At 39.3% G+C, this 14,539-nt stretch overlaps 1 protein-coding gene across 1 annotated transcript in view; it reads right to left on the minus strand.

Annotated features, from left to right (window-relative positions):
• Nucleotides 1–14,539, minus strand: part of LOC103155428 (rho-associated protein kinase 2-like) — a 47,405-nt gene that overhangs the window by 31,990 nt on the left and 876 nt on the right. The window lies entirely within an intron of this gene.

A 14,539-nucleotide genomic window follows, 5' to 3' on the forward strand; every position in this document is an offset into this window, starting at 1 on the left:
TTAGAAAGTAGAATAACTGAATTGTAAAAGTAACTTCAAATCTTCAGGCATGCGCTTTAAATAGACTGGTTAGGTTGTGGTCATTATTGACTGGACAATCAGCAATCAGTAAATCACCACAGGAACTCCTATTTAGAGCAGCTGTAGTTCCAATTTTCAGTGTAAAAGCAGAAAAGCCGCACCAGCTTCAAAATGTTCAGCCTTCAGGTAAAAATCACCGAGACCGACTGAAGTTTAGTTTCTGAAAACAGTTTTTATAACTGAAGCTGGAGCTCGGGTAACATGGGGACGCTATTAAAGAAGAATGATGTTGGTCTCTAATCGGTGCATTGTGTAACAATAAGGAAGCCATCTATCAACCTCTGGCAGCTGTGCATTCCTGAACGGCTGCTGTTTAAGCGTTGAATCAAACTGGACCAAATTTGACCCTGCGCTGTGAATACTCTGGCTTTGTGGCACAACCCTCTTTAAATCTAACTCACTTCCTTTGATATGGTTTCCTCATCTTTCTCACTCCTTATCTCACTCTTCCTGCTCCCTCCATCGTTCCGTTCTCGGCTGAAGTCGGTCAGTGGTAAGCCGAGCTGAGCGCTCAGTTTCCTCATCACAGCATCACTTCCCCATTAAAGGTCTTACCTCACACAAAACTACTATTTAAGGACAAAAAACATACACACACACACACACACACCACACGGGCTGGAGGGGAGTTACCGAGTGTCGGCGTGCACACGCACACGCATGCATGCGCGAGGATCTCCCAACGAGCGTGGGCAATACAGGAAATGATCCACCCCACCCCGGGGCCCGCAGATAATTTCACTATGTCATGAAGCTGATCTCTGCTAGAAAGCCATTTCCTCTGAAGCTGCAGAATTTATCTACAACTAAAAAAGGAAAAAAAAAACTGTATTATGTATTATGAATGTATAATTTGGAATAGTTTACCAAGATAAGTAAGTAGCCACAGATAAAGTGGCTCTAAAAAGCGCCCTCTGAAAATGCCAACATCCGAGATGTAAAATGACAGCCAGGTTTTTCTTAGCAAGAAAATGTCAAAATATTTGTTAAAAATGCTGAAAATTGTCTGGCTTTCCAAAGGGCGGCATGCACGCAAATTTACTTATTTGTGACCGTTGGCTCATGAGGTTAAGCATTTTAAACAGAGTAAACTTCCTCTTGATCAGCTGAGTGGTGATGCTGATGGTTGATCGTTTTAAGCTCAGGAATAATCTGTTGGGTTTTATACAAAATGTTCCTTTGAAGCTTTTTTCTTTTAGGACTGCTGCACTTAAGTTTACCAATAGTTTTTGCTTTTTACAAAAAAGTAATAATGACAAAGAATAAATCAGAAAGTTGTTAGTGTTTTTGATTTTAGGAACTTCCACCCGAGAACAATGGAGGCTGTTCGTCATCCTGAGTGCTGGAATGTGAAATTTTTTTTTTGCTCAACCTGACGAACAACTTGAGATCTCGGTAGTTAATTTCCTCTTTGGTGCATTGTGCATAAATGAGGTTTCGACCTCAGACAGCTATGGTTTAGAGCAAACAAAATAATCTACAGTAGGTTTTTAAAGTGCATTGTTTCTGCATTCATGAGTAACCCTAATCTCAAATCAACAAAGTTGATGTAATTTTAATTCAGCATGCATTCAGGATCATCAAGCAACCGGTCTCCTCGTGGAAAATATAAGGTGTAAACATTTTTATTTACAGCTCTTATTTCTTTATATAAGAATTAACTCAGCAGCTCTAAATGCACGTCAAAATTAGCTTGATGCACGGCAAAAAATCAAATGTGATCATTTTTTATGTAATTGTACCTTGTTTTCTGGATGAAATATGAACACCACCAACCTCTGCAGCAATAGATATTATCAGCTTATTTTCTTCACTAAAATGAGAGCACTCAAATCATTCCAGAAACATAAAAAGAAAACAATACGTTCAATCCAGGAGATGTCTGGAAGAGCAGAAGGGAAAAACTGAAACATTGTAAATGTTTTCTGTCAGACATTAGGATTAACAAAGCTGTCAGTGGGTATTAATCTGCTGCTGGGAGACATGAAAATGACTGCAAAACGGCTTCTCTGATTTGCATTACTAGAAACGACGCCTACAAGACTCCAGGGAACATTTCGCCGCCTCTGAGTCAAAGTACCTATTTATAAATATTAAATAACTAACTTACTAATGTCTGGAGAAGAGCGGAGCTGATTCAACTATTTAAACTTTAATAAACGTCCCTGACAGGACCTGGACTTATTCAACTCACGTTATTGAGCGAATGAAAGCCTGAGTAAAATTTAAAAAAACTGACCAAATTCAGGTTTGTACATTTTGAGAAGAGGAAAGGAAATCCAAGGACAAATATAACCCGAATTGTTAAGCAGAAGCATTGGGAATCAACATAACTATAAGGTTGCAGTTTTCTGGAAGTTTGTTCCAGATTAGAGAAGAAGAAAAAGTGAACGTTGCCTCTGCAGCTTTGGTTCTGATTCTGAGGATGAGGATGCACAATAGCCTTTTTGGCGATGTCCCACTGGGCAGAGGCACAGAATCGGCTCTTGAGACCATAAATCTCCCTTCAAGCCCAAGAACACCTTTGGATCCCCCAGAACAGATGACAGTATGTCACAGCCGAAAGGCACGTATGGGTTTTCCTCCTGGATCTGTTTTCAGAGATCGCCGTGTTTGTTTTTGTTTATTGTGGAACAGTACCAGCAAACCCATCTGAGTCTGCATGCTCCAAGTTCAGCGTCTGAAAGAAAAACTGCAAGCTGAGAGGTAACCTGCTGTAAACGTGAAATTAGAAGCCTTAAATCCTAATTAGCATTAATTACATACGATCTAAAACCTTTTTAGTCTATACTCATCAATTAAATGCCAAGTAAAAGGCACCTTCTGTGCATGAGTAAGTGATCTACTTATCCAGAACACAAGGTTTTAAACAAATTACTGTTGATACAAGTAATTAAAAGCTACACAGCAAGCTCCTTCAGCGCAGTGTCACAAATCTCATGGAAGGCATGTTAACAACCCGGCCTTAGTATCTCCCTGAGCTAATACAGGAGTATATATATCTTATCAGAGTGAGTGGGTCTATATCTTTCAGGTGGGTGTTTATCTATTGTTATATTGTCATCCAGCTACTTGGTTATGGCCTGTTGCTTAGCAGCTGCAAAACAAGAAAAAGTTGGAGCTACAACGAAGAGGCAGGCAGGAATTTATTAGAGCTCCTTTTCTGTACCTTATATTCTTATTAACAAAATCTTGTGTTGACATCGCCCTGCTTCCACTCTTTATCACTCTCTAAAAAGGATGTGGATCTCTTAGAATGCAATGTTGCTAAAACTAAAAGATGCATTGAGGAAAAAAAAAAAAACACCCCGATTATGCATGCTACGCGTCCCAGCCTCCCCGCAACCCGTCTCATCGGCAGGCATGTGGAACGGCAAAACAGCAGCTCTGGGCTTTAAAAGGACTGTGGAAAAAAGTTAAATGTTTTGATTAAATTCCAGCAATTTTAAAAATAGTCACGCAGATAAACGGCAGAGACGGGCAGAGCCAGGGACCGTGCCAGGCAGGACCAATAAACTCTTTGACAGAGACCCGAAAGCAGGAATCCTGGGCTCGCAAATAGCACAGTAATGTCTCCATGGGGAATAACAACAGCATGTCTTATTCATGCCTCTGACAGATTTCTGTCCCATGCTCCTGTGCCCTTCACATTTTTGGCACCCACGCTTTTATTATGAAGCATACCGAGGAAGGTGCCAGAAAAACAGCAAGAAAGGGGGACAACGCACAAGTTCCTGCAGCAGGCCCAAACTGCTCAGACTAACCAGCCTTACTCTACGCTTACAGTACCTTATGCAACCTGAAATGTGTGGGTGATATCGAGTCCAGAGGACGACATACCAACAGCAGTAACCCACATGATTTAAGCTCAGACTCGTTTTGCTAAATTTAAATTCATAAAATTTAAGGGAGGACTAAATGTTCCCAGTGCTAATCCTTCTTCTTCATAGCTTCTGTAATGCAGTCTAAAATACGAGACATGGTGACCCATTCCTCTGCTTGTAGTCAATGCCAGTTTGTATGCTTCTGTTGATCCAACCGTGGTTGGATAAACAGAAGCAGAGCTTAATCCCATGATTCTCAATGGGGTTACTGCTGCTGATACTGGATACTGGTCGGAATTGGTAATTTTCTGACCTTTGGGCCACTGTGGCATCACCTTTGCCTCCGGAGACTGTACTCAGTTGAACTGAAAAATACATTACTAAACTGCTCCTGGATTGTTGGAAGAAGCCGTTCTTGATCCTACTCCATCTCCGTGGCTGTTTTGTTGGACAGAGTTGGGAGGAAGCCCACTCCTTTGGATGAGAAGCAACCCCACACATGGATCGTATCAGACTGCGTAACTTTTGGCATCACATAGGACTCATTTTAGCTCTCGTCTTTTCCTCTCTTGACAAATGATTTACAAAATTTCCCAAACAATCAGAGAGAGGAGTCATCATATAAAATAACTATTCAACTCTTGTGCTGTCCATCCTTGTACTGTCAGCAGGACTTCGGTAGGTGACTGGTGTTTGTCTTGGACCGGAGCGACTTGTTTGCAGAGATGGTTGGTGTCCAAAGGTCTTCACTTTAATGTAATCAAATAAAAAGCACTGCCTGCCAATAATGAACAATATCTGTATGGGTGGCAATGTTATTCTGAAGTTCAGTACTCAGAACGAGATCCCCTGGAGATCAATTTTGGCCTTCATTCCTGCAACTGAACATCTCTCGGTGCAGTTCTTGAGAATCCAGAAAACTTTTCTCTCAGCTGCAGTTTTCTTCACATTTACTGTAAATGTGAAGACAACACTAAATGTTGCTTGTGTTGGAGGTATTCATTTCTAACAAAGTAAGACAAAAATGACGTCCAAGCATATAATAATCAGCATATTCCATTTTTAACCTCGGGAAATTATACAATTACATCAGATTAATCTACTGATATTTTAAAATCTAAGATCTTCTAAGTATAATTTCAGATGTTTTGTGACAGTATTTAGGCCAAAAAATGGTTTTAAAATAGAAACCACTCAGACTAAAGGAACAGTCCAACTGGGCTTGATTTCAGTTTTAATCATTAGGGATGAGCATGGCTAAATTTTTATATAAATATTTGTATTGCCACAGACTATTTGAATTATGACTGCCAGATTCAACAGTGCAGCAGTGAGCTCGACAGAGCACACACAAGTGTTCTTGTTTGGGTTCGTTAAAGGAAACTGTGAACTGATTGACAATCCAAAGCTGTTTGGTAATGCATTGAATTGTTCGAATGCTGCTGCTGACTGCACACAATGCTGCTTGTTGTCGCTAAGATCAACAGAATAATGCATCTGCTTGTGAAAATGAATGCAAAAGTCCCTGAATCAGTACATGAGAGTGTGTAGGAGGTTGTGTTTCACCATCGGGTTGTGATGGAGAGATAAAACAGAGGCCAGATGGATAAAGTGGTGTGAATGTGTGGGAGCCTTCTGTTCTCTTCTGCCCTCTTCTCTCCCATTTTAAACTAAAAATAAGACTCGGGTATCAAACTCTTCAAGATGGTATAAACCAGAAGGTGAGACATGCAGTGATGGGGAACAATGCAGTGAGGAATTGTTATGGCTGGGGATGTTTTCAAATTAATTGCTACAACAAGCAAAAAGTTTTCATGAAATATTATGTTATTTGAACAAATTACCATAATTTAAACCAAAGTCTTTACTCAAACATGGACTAAAACAAATTCAAAAATTGATTTGATCAGGCCTAACTGTCTGGTTGAAAAAAACAAAAGAACAGCCAGATGTTTTTCCGATTGGTAAACACTCTTCAGAGATGAAGTTGTTACTGTAAGATGGAGTAAAAGAGAGCTTGTCTCAGTGGTGTGTAAATATGAATTAAGCCATAAAAAAGAAACTATAAAACTATCGTTTATTCAGGATGCAAGAGAGAAAAGGAGATGAAGAGTTTCCACAGATGCCAGGAAGAATAAACAGAATTTAAAAAGTTCATGTTTTATCCTTCTCAGTTTTCAACTTTGACCTGTCATGGAGCTGGCTGGATTTGAAAAAGGTGGCCACCTTCTGGAAATCACAGAGTTGAGGAAACGAAGCCACATTCTTTAGGTAATAATTAGAGAATAATGTTACTGTTAATGCCATCTATGTGCCACAGCATAAAATGCTAAACTAGGAAAAGCCACTTGAAAATGTCAAGTAACGAATCATTGCCATTTTAGAAAATAGAAAAACCACATTTTAAAGTAACCAGGCATGCAGTTTTCTCTGCATCCACTGATCTTTAAAAAGCCTGAGCTGCCGATTCCAATTTTGGCCGATACCAATTTTTTTGTCTGAAATATCGCTAAATAAAGCAAGAAAGTTGCCAAGTTGGCAACAATTGTCACCAGTTGACTACTGTTAACTGTACATATGTAGACATGACCTGGTGGGCCAGTCTATCAGTCAAACCTCTCTCAAAGGAGAGCATAAGAGGACAGTTGTTGATATGTTGTTGATATTTAGACCTTTGCATAGGTACAAGATCAGTTTCACATGCAAGTATCGGTCGATCACTGATCTCCCAAAAAAAGAAAATCGGCGTGCCCCTAAAAGTAATGGTTCCCTCACCTTTGACTCCAAATATAAATACCCAAAGGCTGTTCACAACAGAGGCTAAACAAGAAAGTACTTTAAATAATGTTCCTATACCTTCTTACACTATAGTTCTAAAAGAGAAATCATAATCGGCTAAAATCATTATCTGGTATGCATCAGAAAATGTACATTTTGCAACACTTTCTACTCCAATTTTCCTGTTTCCCCTACAGGAACTTGTTGAAGCAAGCTGTTTCTTCACAAAATGAGTAAGCCTTCAAAGAATTAAAGGGCTGCTGTGAGATTTAACAGCTGTAAAAACAAAGCAGCTCAAAGTTATTAGATTCACCAGCAACAACACTCTTTTGCATGCACTACCCATGGTGATGGCAGTAAAGGAAACCGTAGAGAAAACTGATATAAACAATCCCAAAAACAAAAAAAACCAAATGTATTCTGAACATCTATACGGCCTTTAGCAAGCATGAGGTCCCCACTTGTCCAGCTGAGGTTCATGGATGAACGCAACTAAAAGTGAACATAGCCATGGCTGTGTTGGTTGCTGGGAGACTGAAGGAGTATTGAATGGTCAGGTTGTAGTCTGAATACAGTCTGTACCTGGCAGGTCGTTAATCAAAAGGCCAGATGTCATATTTACTCATAAGAATCGTTATCCACCTGAAAAGTGTATGCAATATGAATATTCCAAAAAACAGCCTACTCAGCCGTAAATATTAGCTCATTATTTAATTATTCTGCATTCAGGTTGTATGTGGCAGGAGTATATTTGATGTATTTCATTTAGTAAGGGTAAACCTGTTTAAGAAACTAAAGTGGAAGCTTTAGTTATTAAAGAAGTTATTAAGAAGCTACACGTTGTTATACATTTATTGAAAGTCATATCATTTTTGCAACATTCACCAAAATTTTCTCATATCGCATTCTTTCCAATAATGTGACAATCTTATTTATATGATTCATATGCTTAGGCTTCAGAGCCTAGGTATGATCAGTTTGAGAAAATCAAAAAGAAAAACAAAACAAAACTCATACATCTGAGATACATTTAACTGGTGGAGATATCCAGGGAAGATGTTCTCTTTCCCTGGATATCCCGAAATATCCTTGGAAAGTGCTTAGTCAGGTTATAAAGATTTTAACTTGAGTGCAGATGGCTTGCTTTTGACAAACTAGAGCCAGCTATGCAATAATAGATCTGGAAGCAGCCTGTCATGTTGAAGGCTTCACGTGTGCAAAGATTCTGCTTCTCAGTAAGACACCAGACAGGGAAAATAGCTAGCTAAGAAATTTAGAGTGGTTTATTTGGACCAATTAAACACTTCAGTTTGTGCCAATTAAAGATTAGTGGCTAATTTGTGGTAGAGTAGTTGTCCTGTAATCAAGGTTGAAGGTTCGAGTCCAGCTTTCTCCTGTCATGTATCACTGTATAAATGTGTGTGTGTGTGCGTGTGTGTGTGTGTATTTGCAAATAGGTAAATGTGTCCATCAAAGATTAAATAATAGTCTCTATTTGATACCCATATAATCAATCTGAAGTGTAATTCTTCCTTCCTACTTTTGTTCATACTTAACCAAAAATGAGAAATATTAAAACTCCACATTTTCCAAGACAGAACAGAGACCACAACACTTCTCAAAAAAGACTATGATGGTTGCACTTCCAATCTTAATACAAGTCTTTAAAAAGAATCCCAAGGTGCTAAGAGCAGCTCAACGATACATGACTTCACGATGCTGTGTATCTTTCACTGCAGTGGAGCAAAACCTAAAAAAAGACCATGCAAAATGCTTAGAATCTCACCAAAGGAGGTGTGTAGCAGAGAGACTGGTTTGTTTTCAAGAAAAGGAAAAAAAAAAAACCTGACCGTGGCCACCGTCCCCCAGTGCCTTATAAGGCAGTGTTTCTTTTCAGCAAGCACTCTGAAGCTTAGACTTGAGAGCAAGTCAACTACACTCCAGAGATGAAGCAGATTTTAAGCTCGACTCTGAGAACAGGACGAGCTGGGCTTACAACGTCTTCTGCATAGACAGAGCAACACTTATGGGTTCAAAGCATGGAGGGGAATTAATGCGATAAGGGAAAATAAAGGGATTGAAGATGTTGAGCGAAAGGAGCAGCAGTAAAGGGTAGGAACAAGAAATTGACCACAGGGAAAGAAAAATTAAAAGAGTGGCAGAACATCACACTACCTCCAAAGCATTAATATGGTCCATATAAACTTACACTTTGTTTATTAGATTACCTAGACACACTAGGTCTGCAGCCAAGTCGAAACACAATGAACTGGAGCTACAGTAGAAGTACCTGAAGAGAGTCTACTGAGCCTTTAGATTGGCAGGGAGAAAGAGACATGGTTGAAAAGTGAAAGAGGGAAAGTGCAGCCGTTCGTAGGGACTTTGAGCCGCATGTTCAGCTGCCAACTATTTACTCACTGAGGTCATTTCCTTTAGGACGTCAGGAAAGCAACATAGCTTGCAATCAAGTGTCCGATTAACATTATTATTTTTTTTTAAACTTCAAATCATCGCTTCTTTTGCTTGTCCTGAAACATGGCTCTCCAGACTAGCAATACATTCAGTCAAATAATGATCAGAGTTTACATGAGGGGAAGGTAGCTGAGACTTTAGGATCAGGAACGCAAAGAGAAGAAGCTTCTAAACCGATGAGAAAATCTGTTCTCGATGAGCAGTACATAAGGAAAGTGACAGTTCCTGCAGATTCCAATCGGTCCATTTTCTCAGGAGAGCCAGCTGCTTGGCAGCATCTGAACACATCCTCCTACACACCGACTTATAAGCAGAAACCTGAAGCAAATTACTGACTTTGTTTTGCTGAGCAGTAACTGAGAAGACCGACGAAAAGTCAACAGTTCAGCTTCTTCCAGTGAATGTCTTTTTTTAGCTGTTGCTAAGCTACAATAGCAGGGGCTGAGGTTATGAACAATTATCAAGGCACTTCAAGTATGTATGTTTTTATTCGACCTGCATGAGCGCCTGCCTGAGCTCTCTGTGTGTCTGAAGCCCACCCTGGACAATAAAACGTCTTGATCCCAGCGACAGCGGGGCGGCTAAAAATGGAAAACTGCAGCCTGTTTTCTCCTACGCAGGCTTCCTACTCCATCTCCTCTCTCTACACCTCCGTGTCCAGGATGTAAACACAACCGGAACTGAGTAATTTCTTTGGTGGACGTTTTGTTGGGGGAGACCAGTACTGGGTCATAGTGAGGGAATTGAGATGGGGCTTTCAGGGGAAATAGATTGTACTTATTAATGGGGTTTAGAGAGGTTTCTTTTTTTTTAATAATGACCCAACAAATGTTGAGTATTTTCACAAACTATTTTTAGACAGCTGCAAGAAAGCACCAAAGCCATCTGAAATCCCTTTTGACCCCAAATTCAAAATTTTCCCATGTATTTTTCTTAACAGAAAGTATCTTTTCATAAGGTTGATGTATTGAGTCTCAAAAAACTTAACACAGATGTATTGGGATTAACTTATTTTTACAGTACAAATAGGTTTCTAGATCTCTAAATTATACTTGTTTAAAAAAAAACAAGGAAATGTGTTTATAAGGATGTTAATAGTAAAGTCAGTTCTTTTTATAATTTAAATACTTCTGAAAATTCATACAACAGTTCAATGAAAAACCTCTCTCCTGTGTTTATTACTGTTTATCCAGTACATAAGACCTATTTATTCAAACTGGCGTTTAACACTAGTACTGGGATGTTCTGATGTATTTTATGTGCTGTTTTTGTCTTCCCTGTTCTTTTTTAACATTTTATCATTTCTTTTTGAAAAATATGTAAAGAAGACAAAGCGAAACAATCCTTGAAGTAAAAAGAACACAGTGGATCGCCACATGTGTTTAGTTTGCTCTCTTATCAATTCTGATAAGAGTTTTTTGACTATGTTCATCTTGAGTCCTTACCTTATGGTCAACCGTTTCATTACATTAATCTTAATCACAATTCTTTTTCAAGTCCTGCATTGAAGAATCTGCTTTGCACCATTTTCTTGTGATTGCTTTCTTGCAAGCTGCCAATTTAATTTTCAGTAAATAATGCGTAAATACTCCAAACTTTCTATTAAGTAGCCCAGAACGCTAATAATTACCTACTAAGTGTGTGTTTGTACATGTTTGTCTTGTGTCTCTGTGTTGACCTGTAATGAACTGGCGACCTGTACAGGCTGCACCCTGCCTCTCACCTCAAGACCCCTGGAGATAAGTTAGTTCTACTTGTTGCACAACATAAAAAGCAGAAAGGACAAAAAAAACACACAAAAAAACATGTAACCTCTGCAAAATAATCACATCAAAACTGCTGCTGAATGTGTCATTGTTGCTAAAATCCAAAAACCATGGAGAAAAACCACTAAAGCACAACAAAACACTTCAAGCCCATGTTTCTCCTCGTCTTTAAGGTTCTTAAATCCCATGGAAAAATGTTCATAACCAACTGGAACAAGAAATTGTTTTGGGAAGATCTTCCTTTCCCATTTAAGTCTAAAGTTATTACACACACACACACACACGCACACACACACACACACACACACACTTGAGTAATGGAAATGATTTTTTTCCACAACTGTATGCAAGTGAGAACTCACCAGGTCCAGCTGCACTTCTTCAGACACAATTACACCTCAGAGTTATGAATGACCCTTTTCCAACCCCATGTAGCATCGCTGTACAGGCTCAGAATACTTCAGGTACTTCCGATATTTTGTTTCTTACACAGGCTTCAGAATATATCAGAAGTGGACTTTCCACAGTACTCGTTCTAAATGAAAAGTAATAACGGCTAAAAATTGTTACAAGAAGAAAAACAAAACATTAAATCACATAAATATACAACTCTATTTTTACACAGTGTTATTCTTTCCCAAATACTAATTTACTTAAAAAAAAAAAACATTAAATTTTCAGGTGCATCAAAGGGTCCGTTATTTTACTATAAATAGTCGTGATAAAAAAAAAAAGAGAGCGAGTACGCCCTCTTTCAATTATAGAGTTTAACTTACACGAACATGAAAAGCATCTCAGATTAACCTTCCCCTTGTGCAAACTTTGGGCATCATTTGTTTGGATGCAGCTCCCTGCTAACCCTGCCGCTAGCCTTCCAGAGTGTCTCTTCGCAGTGAACAAATCATCTGGTCTTTACCAGGTGCTGAAATGATTTAAATCCAACTTCAAATGCACAAAAAACAACAGATTCCACACGGTCCATTTATTAAACAAAGATTAAGCTAAAATCAAAAAGCTGTGCAAACATCAAAGCCCAGCCTTTCTGCTTTTAGAGGATTTAAGAGGGAACATAGCAGCCAGGTGCTGCTAAACAAACCACTTGATTAAATGATGTGTGACTGACCACCTCTATAAAAAAAAAAAAAAAAAAACTTTTTGAGCATTGTTGCTCTGGAACAAACAGGTGAGTGATAACACAACTTCAAGGTGGAAAAACATCAGTGGCGACCTTAGAGCAGGTTGAGCGTCAAAGTCCTGAAACTTTTAGCTGCATCTCTGTTTCAACACAACCAGAGTCAAGTGAGCAGGGCCTGTATTCACAGAATCTTGAGACTAAAAGTAGCTCCTAGTTACCTCATTTTATGAAAAATCATAGAATTTATGTTATTCTACAATTTTCCTTAGAATTTTACCTCTGTAAAGTAAAAGGTATTTAAAGAGCTGCTCAAGTGACAAAATGTTAGGAAATTTGAGGAGGACCAAGATGACAGGGAGGATGGCAGAAAGGAGACATGTTCTCCGTCAAATGGACAGATCTGTGTCAACAGCACACATTGCTTTTTGATGCTGTGTGGCAATTCATTCAGTTTTGCATCTATAGTCATCATCATGACACACTCTTCTTAATCCAGACTCAATGACTGGATCATTTCTATCAACTCATTACTGGGGGGTGCATTTGCACATTTGTGACTCATTTTGTATCAACCAATCTCAGTCTAAACTAGAACTTATTGACTATTTTTTTTACAGAAAGACTCGATAAGCAAAAGCTACCAAGCCACGTTCTATTTTTAAGTGTAATTTCAATGACAGGAGTGGTTTGGTCCACACTCCTCACCAGTTGGAGGCAGTAATGCTCTATTAAATTGTTTACCAACCACCAATCAATCGATTAGTAGAAGAGCCAATCACAGTCCCCAGAAGACAGCATCACACCTATCAATGGGGTCAACCACACCTCCTCACTAAGACAGAAATTTCTGTTGTCTCCTCGCTCAAAGTTGCTCTCAGTAGCCGACCGAATCACGCTTAAGCTATGACTCCTTGGCAGGAATTTTTAGGCTGAGATAGGATCTCTCTGAGGACTGAGAATCTTTGAGAAAACAGGCTCTGGTCATTAGCAGGATTCTGCAGAACCAGACTGAATGCTGAGGACGCAAGAAGAGTGTTGGATCAGGGACATACCTACATGTCTCAGGACATGTAGGTATGACCGCTGCCTCAGAGAAACAACTGTTGCTACTTAATAATCCGGGAACTATTACAAACTATTGGAACGCCATCAATCTCCAGAGAAAAATGCTGGCCACAAGTGAAACACATTTACCAGTTGCCAGTCAGAGTGTGAAACAAGGTCAGAGTGTGAAATGCTCAGAGAAGTGAGAATATACTTCACAGACTTTACAGATCTCAGTTCATATTTTAAAGGTTAAAGTTCATGACAAGATAGTTAGAAAAAGACAGACCAGGTATGGCATGTTTCAAGGTTTCTATCGCTAGCTGTCATTGGAAATTACCCTGACAGGCTGTCAGAGACTAAAAGGACAACCGTTTATTTATGCATATTGCATAAACACACACCTAATGTTTTTAGAGAGAACCCATGGTTGCATGGAGAGAACATGCAAACTTCATGCAGAAAGACTCTTGGTCAGGTTTTCAACCCACAAGCTTCTTGCATCAATGCAAGAAGCTGGTGGTTGATGCATGGTGGTCCACCACCATGCATCCCACCAGGTTTAGTAGACATCATGTTGGGAGTATTTCTGCAGCTTCATGCACTATTATGTGTGTCTTTCAAGTATGGTAGTGGAAATTCATTAACTTGGGCTTGGCCACCTTGCGGCCATTGAATCCAGTAAATCTGAAATGCTGAAGCTTGACTCAAACTACTTTCAACTCATCAACACGACAATAATCCCAAACATGGCGGCAAATATTGAACAGATTTGCTGTGGAAAGGTGTTGCAATGGCCCAATTAACATCCAGATCTAAACCTATTGTAAATCTGTGGTGGGATGCAACGAACTGAAGCAACATTGGAAATAAGAGTGAGCCATAATTCTTCCAAAGCAATGATTTGTTAGAAAACATAGAGTAAGTGACTAAAGTTACTGCTGCTAAACTTGGTTTTATCATGTCCACAGAACCAAAAGACTGTTTATTTTGGTCTCACAATAATAATTTTGTGTATTCCTTTATCAAATTAAATCATGTCAGTGACAAATATGTTGTTGTTGATGGAATATTTTGACAACTGTTTGGAAAGTAAGCTCCAAAGGAGAGAACTGGTTTTACCAGAGACAGTGTGCAACCGGTTATTAACCTCATGTGCAGACATAACAGGGGTACAGGCGGGAGTTTTGGCCGGAAATATTAGTCCCAGAGAGCACTCCAGCAGCGACATTCTCCTGCAGTTAATCCTAATCTGCAGACACGCTTCAAAGAGCCCCAAACTGCACTGTCTGCTCTGCGTCTTAACTATTAATCAGGCCTGTCTGAAGTGCATCCACAGCCTCCTTCTAACCGTGCCTTTATTAAAGGTGAACATTACAACAAGGTGTCCGATTTCTCAGAGGTGCTCGAAAAGTGTGCATATATGCGTCTTAGGTTAC

Source organism: Poecilia formosa, unplaced genomic scaffold (assembly GCF_000485575.1).
Source record: "Poecilia formosa unplaced genomic scaffold, Poecilia_formosa-5.1.2 Scaffold8, whole genome shotgun sequence".
Lineage (NCBI taxonomy): Eukaryota > Metazoa > Chordata > Actinopteri > Cyprinodontiformes > Poeciliidae > Poecilia > Poecilia formosa.